Here is a 10718-nt window from a genome sequence, read left to right on the forward strand (position 1 = left end):
ACCATTACTTGTTACTTCTGTGAACTTTCATTATCCTCTCTCCTCATGAGGGAGAGAAATGTGAAAAATATCTTAAAGATATGTGTGTTTTTGGTAACAGAATTAGAAGGCACAAGGCAATATTTCTTCAACTTACAGAAGGTAAACCATTTTTCAAAAACAAAATATATTTGTTCATATTAGTTGGCACGGGTCTTTACATCAACATTATTGTGTTTTGATATATTTCTTATACCTTTGAAGACTATTTCTGGTAGATGTTTTTTAAGACCCCTTTTCCATCTGCTTATTCATCTTCACTTTTATGATGTAAAAATGTTCAAATGTATCTACGCCTTCATTTCTCCAAAATTATAGACTCTTAGGTTTTATTTGACACACAATTTGATATGGTCCTATGAACGTCACATGTTGGTGCTCATGCGTCCTTTTCGATGGAAATGCCCATATGCCATGTAACATCTTCTGTGGCGGTGTGTCGATTCAGCCTTAAGTGGGAATGATAAACTAGAGAAGACTTGTTTTGAATGGCTCCCTCTCTCTGTCTCAGATACTGAGTAAAATAGAGTAAGGTGCCAATTCTGTTTGAGACAAATGGACATCACATTTCTAACAAGGCATTAGGTTCTTCTTCAGACTAGGGTATAAGTGATATTGCTGCTAGGATTTAGCCTATCATATCGATTGTGCTATATTCTCCTACATTATTTTAACATTTCTACAAACTTCAACGTGTTTTCTTTCCAATGTTACCAATGTTATGCATATCCTGGCTTCAGGGCCTGAGCAACAGGCAGTTTACTTTGGGCATGTCATTCAGGCGGAAATTGAGAAAAAAAAGGGGCCCAGCCCTAAGAAGTTAGCCCTATCATTTACTTTGTTTGGTCTACTCAACTATTTGGGACCATACGATTATGCCTTGTGCTTCAGGGCTCAAATAAAAAATATTCAGTCATTATTAATCCAGTCTTTCATATTTTCCTATTATTATTTTTCTTATCCATGACAGCTGCAGAAATTGAAAAATGAAACAAAATCAAATCTCTATTACATTGTGGAGCAATGTAGGCCTCTCAATCAATATTTTTAAAATCTTAATCAGTTACAGTTGAATGAGCAGGCCAGTGGCATACTATTAGGCTATTACAAAAGCAAACCAGTCAGCAGAATTAATGTTCTTAAAAAATATGACTCTGGCTAAGGAGTCAAGTCATTTTTACATGTGCAAAAAAATTAAGCTGCTTGATTGCTGTTGTCGTCGTTGTTTATCTCGTGAAAATAACGTATACTTTTTTTTCACTTTCAAGGTTAATTTGCATGAGGCATTGTTTTCTGATTGCCAATATTGGGAAAAACACATACAAATGTGTATTTCAATGAATACACTTAATACCTATTAGTTTCTGTATGCATGATGAGGGACAAACTCCCTGATTATACTTGTAATTTTCTATTAGGACCCCCATTAGCTAACGCAGTAACACTAGCTAATCTTCCTGGGGTACAACACCAATTAACAAGACATTGCGAACAACCACAAATCAAGACTTCACAAACATTCAACGAGTAGACAAAACAGACAATTAAAATACGTGACAGGAAACACATTTAACATTCAGTTGATGCTTTCTATTTCCTATCCAGTCATATGGTCTACCACATTAGTTATTGAACATTTTTCTTGAAGGTGGATTTACTTTTTGACTAAGAAATATAGATTGTTAAAGAGTTCCATTCAGCTATGGTTCTATATAAAACTGTAGATTTAAGGCGATTTGTCCTTGTCTTGGGTTGTCTTAGCTGCCCTTAATTTGCCTGTCTGGTTATGTATGTTGCTAGTATGTACTAACTGGCTTGAAAAATACTGTGTTTAAAAATATATATATAACATTCCTAAAGAAAATGTAAAGACTGGATAGTAATTTGTTTTCGATGTGAAGCCATGAGAGAGTCTGATGCATTTGGATAATATTCATACAGATAGAACAATGAAGAGCTAATCTGGCAGCCCTGTTTTGAGCGATTTTGAGTTTTTTACATCTTTCTTTGCTGCACATGCCCATATAACTGGACAGTACTCTAAGTGTGATAGGACCAGGGAATGAATCACCTGATCTAGAGTGCTAGGTGTTATATACTTTGAACATTTTCATGTAACAGCAATTCCCTTACCCATCTAACAATATGATCTATGTGTTCTGACCATGATAAAGCTGAGTCCAACTAGTAGTTTCGTTCTATTCCTCAACTTTTTCAATTGGGGATCATCAGCAAGCATATATCTTGAACCAAATACAATACATTTCGTTTTAGAAATGTTCAACACCAATCTTTTCATATCAACCCACTCAGACACCATTCTTAGTTCACTGCTCAGTACATCTGTTAGCTCATTACATTCTGATGCTGTGCTATACATTGTAGTTATCGGCCAACATGACATCTCTTGCTTTGTTCATTACTGAAGGTAAATCATTATTAAAGATAGAGAAGTGGACCTAAGGCAACTTCCTTGAGGAACACATAGTGTATATATTTACTGTTTGAAAAGCTACTACTAAATAACACTTTTTTGCCTTCTCCTGGATGGATAGCTTTCCATCCACGATAGAGCTGCAGACCTAAAACCATAACATTTGAGTTTAACTAGTAACAGTTCATGATCAACTACATCAAAAGCAGCACCGAAATCTAGCAACACTGCGCCAACTAACTTCCTGTCATCCATACTCTTTAACCAATCATCTGTCATTTGTGCTAAGGCCGTACTCGTAGAATGCCCTTCTTTGTATGCATGCTGGAAACCGGTTATCAGAGCCATTACATGACAAATAATCCGTGATTTGTACAGATACAATTTTTTCCAATAATTTACTTAACACAAGCAGCAAGCTTATAGGACGACAATTAGGACCAGTGAATGCAGATTTTAGGTAGTGGAATAACCTTGGACTCTTTCCAGACTTCTGGACACACATCTATACATCAATCACTTGTTAAAAATATGAGAGATTGGGGTAGATATGTGGTTAGCTATAACTCTAAGAAATTTGGCATCAAGATGATCTGTACCAGGTGACTTGTCATCCGAAAGGGACAACAGGATCCTTTGTACCTTTTTCCCTTTCTACTTGATGAAATTCGAACATGCAATGCCTCTCCTTCATGATACAATATTCTATAAGGGTATGGGGCCATCAGTTGGAATCATAGCATTCCTCAACTTGTCCACTTCGCCTGTAAAATATGAATTAAAGTAGTCTGTTCAAATCCTACCCATAATAGCATTCAATGTTCTCCACAGTTTTTTCCCATCACACTTTACTTCATCAATTTTGTGCTGATAGAATCCCTTCTTCTTACCGTTGATTATCTTGGTCACAAGATCTCTTAACTTACAATAACTTTGCTTATCAAACAGAGTGCCACTGACACAGCTTTCGAACAATGTTCAGTCATGTTAGCAAAAATGTGATTGATACAAGTTGATGTTGTGATAGTGTTAAAGGAAATATTCATAGCCTGTTATACATTAAAACGTATTAGTAAGTTCATAGTATGTGAGGATCTTAAAACATCTAAGTTTAAAAAGATGCATTCAGTATTAGTTGATAGAGATTGATAACATTCATATAAATGTGTTAAAGTTCAAATCCGTCAAGCGTACAAAGGGTACGAATTGTGAAAGTAATGTGTAAAGATTATACTTATTATTTTGTGGTGCCTAAAAGTGTTAATCTGTGATCTACGAAATGCTCTTAATCTATGAGCCGGAGATCGATTGCTCTGGTCTCCACCCATATTCCTGGGGAAATCATGGTCTTTTCTCATTGAACTAAAAGTTGAATTGAGAATACAACATCGTATCACTCTCGTGATTATTTCTCCCCTGTTTTCAGGGGCGTAACATTTTTCCCCTGCAGTTTCTCATCTTCAACAGTAGACTTCATGTTGAAAGCGTAGGACTCTAGGGAGTTCTTAGAAGAGACCTTGTCACGCTGCACATCATCCTCACACTTGTACTTCTCAGCCTCCTGGACCATGCGCTCAATGCCCTCCTTGCTCAGGCGACCCTTGTCATTGGTGATGGTGATCTTGTTCTCCTTCCCAGTGCTCTTGTCAGCAGCAGACACTTTCATGATGCCGTTAGCATCAATGTCAAATGTGACCTCAATCTGAGGAACACCGCGAGGTGCAGGGGGGATTCCAGTCATCTCAAACTTGCCCAACAGGTTGTTATCCTTGGTCATGGCCCTCTCACCCTCATACACCTGAATGAGCAGGTCTGGGTCTGCTTGGTTGGGATGGTGGTGTTATGTTTGATCAGGATGGTCATGACACCTCCAGCGGTCTCAATACCCAGGGACAGGGGTGTGACGTCCAGCACTGTCAACTAATACTAAATGCATCTTTTTAAACTTAGATGTTTTAAGATCCTCACATACTATGAACTTACTAATACGTTTTAATGTATAACAGGCTATGAATATTTCCTTTAACCTGTCACAATACCGGACCTATTGGTGAACGTTCTGGTTGGTAATGTCATAACTTGGGTCAGGTTACATACTTTGGCAACAGAAATACATTTCTTTCTCATTAGACAGTTGGTGTTAAAAAAAATCAATATTCATATCTCCCAAAAAAATATCCTTCCCTATTTTCATCAGATACCTCTTCCAACATTTCACATCAGCACTAGGTGGTCTAGAGGTGCAAACCAACTACTGTAGTATGGGTTTCAAATGTGGTAAATGCACCTGTACCCATAGCGCCTCTAATCCATTCAACATTAAGTTCTTACGCTGTTTTGCTGGATTATGACTGGATATAAACTGCAACTCCACCCCATATCTATTTCTGTCCCGCCTGAACAAATTGTATCCATGTATAGAGATCTCAGCGTCCTCAAAAGAAGAGCCCAAGTGAGTCTCTGGTATTGCCAGTACATGAATATTGTGGGGGGGGAATTACTTGTGTCTGTCAATCCTCCAAACTCCTTGGGAGGGAGGGTGAACAATCAGTTTGCCATACCTCAGATATGTTATGTCACCTCGTTCTCTTGCAGCCTTCAGAGCTGGTATTTGTTCCTTTCTTCTTTGACGGACTGCATCTGAGAAATCCTCATTGATGAAGATGAAGGACTCTTTAAGACATTTGGCTTTTTCAAGGACTGTATGCTTATCCTTGAACCTGAGGAATTTCACTATAATTGACCTGGGTCTGATTCCATTGGCACCACCAGTGCCCCCTGGTTTCCCAGACTGGTGAGCACGTTCCAGCCCAACCTTTTGATCCAATTGTAGCTCCTCAGATAACAGCTTTCAAACTTTGTCCTCTGATTCCGCCCATGTCTCACTTTGGCTCTCCTGGATACCTTCTATTACAAGATTATTTCTCCTCGATTGTCTATCCAGGTAATCAGCCTTCCCAGACATGTTCTGGAGGCCCTCCCTAACTGTGGTGATTTCATTCCTCATAGAGGAACAGTTTGTGGAAAGTGTCTCCTGTGTGGTCTTTAACACATCCACATCCTTATGTGTGAACTGAAGGCTTGTTTTATTGTCTTGTACATCTTTAGCCAGGTTGTCAAGCCGTTTGTTTTGTAGACTCCATGATCATTTGTACGAAGCTTTAAAAGTTATTTTCCTGCTGAAGTATCATTTCCTTATAGAAAATGTTCTGCTTCTCCAAGAGTTCACGTACCTGCCCAGCGGAGATGTGATCCTCTTCTTTTTTTGGAGCCATGATCGTACTAATTGTAGGACGAGCCTGCTATTTGAGGTGGCAGGTAGGGTAGTGGTTAGTGCGTTGGGCCTGTAACCAAAAGGTTGCTAGATCGAATCCTTAAGCTGACAAGGTAAAATTCTCATTCTGCCCCTGAACAAGGCAGTTAACCCACTTACTAGGCTGTCATTCTAAATAATAATTTTTCTTAACTGACTTGCCTAGTTAAATAAAGATCAAATAAAATTCACTCTGTGAAATGTGAGATGCTGGTAGTAGAAAACTTTGGAAATTGATAGTCCTAAAACTGAGACAATTAGAATTGTGGCCCTAGCAACAAGGGCTAACTGTTTCGTGTGCTTGCTATCTGGCAATAGTAGACCAGGTTGCCTAGCTAGAAGCTAGGTTAGCTGCTTTGCCAATGTTGTACCACCTTGTTGGAGCAAGGCTCTGGGGACATATGTCAGTGGTCTCAGCATTAACTGTGTCCCAGGATCCAGATATGAATAGGAAAACTATTGCAAACATTTATTAGCTAACTAGGTAGCTTGTTGTTAAAGTAAAACAAACCGAGTATCTTGTCTTGTACTGCGCATGTTGATATATGTGTGTGTTCGCTCAGAGTCAATACATAGTCTCTGTCCTAAATGGCTCCCTACATATTATACTACTTTTGACTCGGTACCATAGGGTTCTGGTCAAATGGAGTGCACAGTATAGGGTGCCATTTCTTAGTATACTCTCTTAAACTTTTTTCGCACCCTGAGGATGTCAAAGGCTTTTTCACATCGTGTAAACCATTTATGTGTTTGATAAAGATTAATGTTCCGATCTGCCAGTGTTAGACACTACAAAGACGAGGAGTGATCAAGCATTGAGATGATGTGTAAAGAGATAAAATGTATCTTCAAAATTCAGCGCTATGAGGAAGGAGGCAGAGAAGAGAGAGGCTGATGACACAGAGCAGGTATAGAGAGACATGTTGGAAAAAAGTTATTCACTGAAACATTCATCCATTTTCAAAAGCACACAATGACGCCTCCATTGCAGTCTTCCACAAAGTTGTGGAGAGATCTTGCTATGTATACGAAAAAGTGGATATTCACTTCAAACTATTTCCAAAAATGAATAGTACTTACATAGGCCTATATAATTTGGTGATCTCAACCTAACCCCTTGTCCAGTGAAAATCTAATTTGTCCGGAAGGCAATCCTACGTTGTCTTGGATGTTTGCTTAGGATTGTTGTCCTGTTGGAATGTGAACCTTCGCCCCAATCTGATGTCCTGAGCGCTCTGGAGCAGGTCTATGTCAAGGATCTCTCAGTACTTTGCACTGTTCATCTTTGCTTTGATCCTGACTCGTCTCCCAAGTGGATAACATCCCCACAGCACGATGCTGCCACCACCATGCTTCACCATAGGGATGGTGCCAGGTTTCCTCCAGACGTGGCACTTGGCATTCAGGCCAAAGAGTTCAATCTGGTTTTCATCAGACCGGTGAATCTTCTTTCTCATGGTCGGAGAGTCTTTAGGTGCCAAGTGGCTGGAATGTGCCTTTTATTGTGGAGTGGCTTCCATCTGGCCACTCTACCATAAAGGCCTGATTGGTGGAGTGCTGCAGAGATAGTTGTCCTTCTGGAAGGTTCTCCCATCTGCACAGAGGAACTCTGGAGCTCTGTCAGAGTGACCGTTGGGTTCTTGATCACCTCCCTGACCAAGGTCCTTCTCCCCCGATTGCTCAGTTTGGCCGGGCAGCCAGCTCTAGGAAGAATCTTGGTGGCTCCAAACATCCACTTAAGAATGATGGAGGCCACTGTGTTGTTGGGAACCTTCAATGCTAAAGACATTTTTTGGAATCCTTCCTCAGATTTGTGCCTCGACACAAGTTTGTCTCGGAGCTCCACAGACAATTCCGTTGTTGGTTTATGCTCTGACATGCACTGTCAAATGTGGGACCTTATATAGACAGGTGTTTGCCTTTCAGAATCATGTCCAATCAATTGAATTTACTACAGGTGGACTCCAATCAAGTTAGGGGTCAGAGTCAGGCAGGTACAAAACGACAGGTGGGCTTGGGGTCAGGGCAGGCAGAATGGTCAGGACCATGGAAACTAGGAAACAGAACTTGAGAAAGCAGGGAGATGGGAAAACACGCTGGTAAGACCTGACAAGACAAAACTAACTGGCAACAGACAAACAGAGAACACCGGTATAAATACAGTGGGGAAATGAGGAAGATGGGCGACACCTGGAGGGGGTAGAGACAAGCACAAAGACGAAGAAACAAATCAGGATGTGACAATTATGGGGTATTGTGTGTAGATTGCTGAGGATTGTGTTGTATTTAATCCATTTTAGAATAAGGCTATAACGTAACAAAATGTGGAAAAAGTCAAGGGGTCTGAATTCTATCTGAAGGCACTTTATATACGCAATATAACAATGTGATGGAACGATGAGCGGATAAGGCAAGCAGTAATTTCGATTAAGACATTTGAGCAAGCTAAGACGAATGTTGTCAATATGCCGATCTGTTCAGCACTTTTGAAATGGACAGCAACAGAATTCAGAACAAGGGCCATTCTTACAGTATTCTCCCTGTACACCAAGTCAGAACCATATGATAAATAACAGGGGCATATAAGCAGACAATGAAAGCTCTTACTATATTCAATGATGACATTTCTCTAAAACAGGCTATAGGCTACATGTGCACCACCAAGTCAGAAGAGTAGGCTTTTCAGGTTCTGAGGGGGAGAGGGACTACATTCTTAGGGTGAGACACATGGGCCACTAACAGCTTACTAAACAACAAACACTTAGTGTAACAGTATACATGTCTCCCTGGCATACATCATTTATGCAGCAGCATGCCAGACACATTTTGTGATTCAACGTTGTTGTGCTGTGCTCACTTGAACAGGAAGGTGGCTCAGCTGTCCTTCTTGTGGGAAAACCTTGTCATCAAAGTCTGGCATTGTCTGGATGAAGTCATGCTGGTTTGACAGCATGGCTAATGTATTCAACCTTTTCTGGTCTGTGGTGTTGCGTGCAAATGTTTATCATTTTAAGCTTGGAAAATAGACCCTTTCAGACAGATTCCTTGAACCCGGACATGGACCACACACCATCTCCACTGAATAGCAGGGAGGGAAATAATAATGATGATTGATTTGGGATGCTTGCAGTTAGCCACTGATTCCTTCCAAACCACTCACTGTTGAATTTGCGATTACCGACTTGAGCACAGATACATTTTATCTCTAATTTTGCCAATAGATAGTTGACATGATTCTTGACATGAAGACTTCGAAGGTATTATGTTGACATGATCAGTCCAATCAAAGCTATGGTAGATATGTGATTTGACGTCATTTTATTTGTGGCCGATGACCTTGAGTTACCTGGACAGGAACTGCTGTAAATCTATGGCACTGCCCAAGGGTGCTTGAACTGCCTAGCTCTTCCTGTAGTTTATGTGGTGATGTAATGTCCCCGTGAGTGACAGAACACTGAGCAAATCACAGCACAACTAGAAAAGATTACCAATGCTTATGCTCTATATTTTCTGCTGACTGCCCAACCACCACAGAAAGCACTGAGCTAAGCTGAAACACCTACATTTTGGTGCTGCATTACTCAAGAAAGAGAATATGTTTGTATATGGCTTTATTCATTCAAGGATATATTTTTATTATTGTTTGGAAACTGCTATGTGACATGAATTAATGCCAGAATAAAATACAAAACAAGCCTTATTTTAATTTTATTTTGCTCAACAGATGGGGCTCAAAACAGGAATTAACGGGTCCCCACTGTGTACAATGTTACAAAACTTAATTTTGACTGCACTGGGCCTTTAACATGTTTTGCAATAATGTGAATTTGTGTAGCTGTCTTGAATGTTTGATTCAATTACAATGCATCGTAGACACCACACACCCATCTTAATATATATACCAAGTAAACTGGGGTGCGTTTGTGTGGTGGTGACAATGAATATCTCTGCCCTGACCTCCTTTGAGTCTGTTCATGCCAGACATCCTTGTGGTCCTTCACACATTCAATCAGCACATACAGTAGTTATGCTGCAGAGGTCACCCAGACCCTTACAATTTTGCACACCCCCTCTCCTAATCCCGTGAAACTCTGCTCAAGGTTACTGAACAAAATAATGTACTCTCAAACAAGGCTCTGTTCCAAATTACACCATATTCCCTATATAGCGCACTACTTTTGACCATAGGGCTATCGTCAAAAGTAGTGTGCTACAGTTCCTTCAGAAAGTATTCAGACCTTTTGCCACATTTTGTTACATTGCAGCCTTATTCTAAAATGTATTAAATAAATAAAAATATAAGCAATCTACACACAATACTCCATAATGACAATGTGAAAACAAGGTTTTAGAAATGTTTGCACATTTCTTAAAAAAACTGAAATCCTTTAAATGCATAAGTATTCAGACCCTTTGCTATGAGACTCGAAATTGAGCTCAGGTGCATCCTGTTTCCATTCATCATCCTTGAGATGTTTCTACAACTTGATTGAAGTCCACCTGTGGTAAATTCAATTGATTGGAAAGGCACACACCTGTCTATTAAGGTCCCACAATTGACAATACATGTCAGAGCAACAACCGTGCCATGAGGTCGATGGAATTGTCTGTAGAGCTCCGAGACAGGATTGTGTCGAGGCACAGATCTGGCAAAGGGTACCAAATCATTTCAATAGCATTTAAGGTCCGCAAGAACACAGTGACCTCCATCATTCTGAAATGGAGACTCTTCCTAGAGCTGGCCAACCGGCCAAACTGAGCAATCGGGGGAGAAGTTCCTTGGTCAGGGAGGTGACCAAGAACCCGATAGTCATTCTGACAGAGCTCTAGAGTTCCTCTGTGGAAATGGGAGAACCTTCCCTAAGGACAACCTTCCCCAAGGAAGCCACTCATCACTAAAAGGAACATGACAGCCCGCTTGGAGTTTGCCAA

At 40.2% G+C, this 10718-nt stretch overlaps 1 pseudogene; it reads right to left on the reverse strand.

Annotated features, from left to right (window-relative positions):
- Window positions 1–1487: 1487 nt before the first annotated feature.
- LOC118389369 (heat shock cognate 70 kDa protein-like) lies at window positions 1488–5748 on the reverse strand (annotated as a pseudogene).
- Between the last annotated feature and the right edge of the window lie 4970 nt (window positions 5749–10718).

This window comes from Oncorhynchus keta, chromosome 10 (assembly GCF_023373465.1).
Source record: "Oncorhynchus keta strain PuntledgeMale-10-30-2019 chromosome 10, Oket_V2, whole genome shotgun sequence".
In the NCBI taxonomy this organism is placed as follows: domain Eukaryota; kingdom Metazoa; phylum Chordata; class Actinopteri; order Salmoniformes; family Salmonidae; genus Oncorhynchus; species Oncorhynchus keta.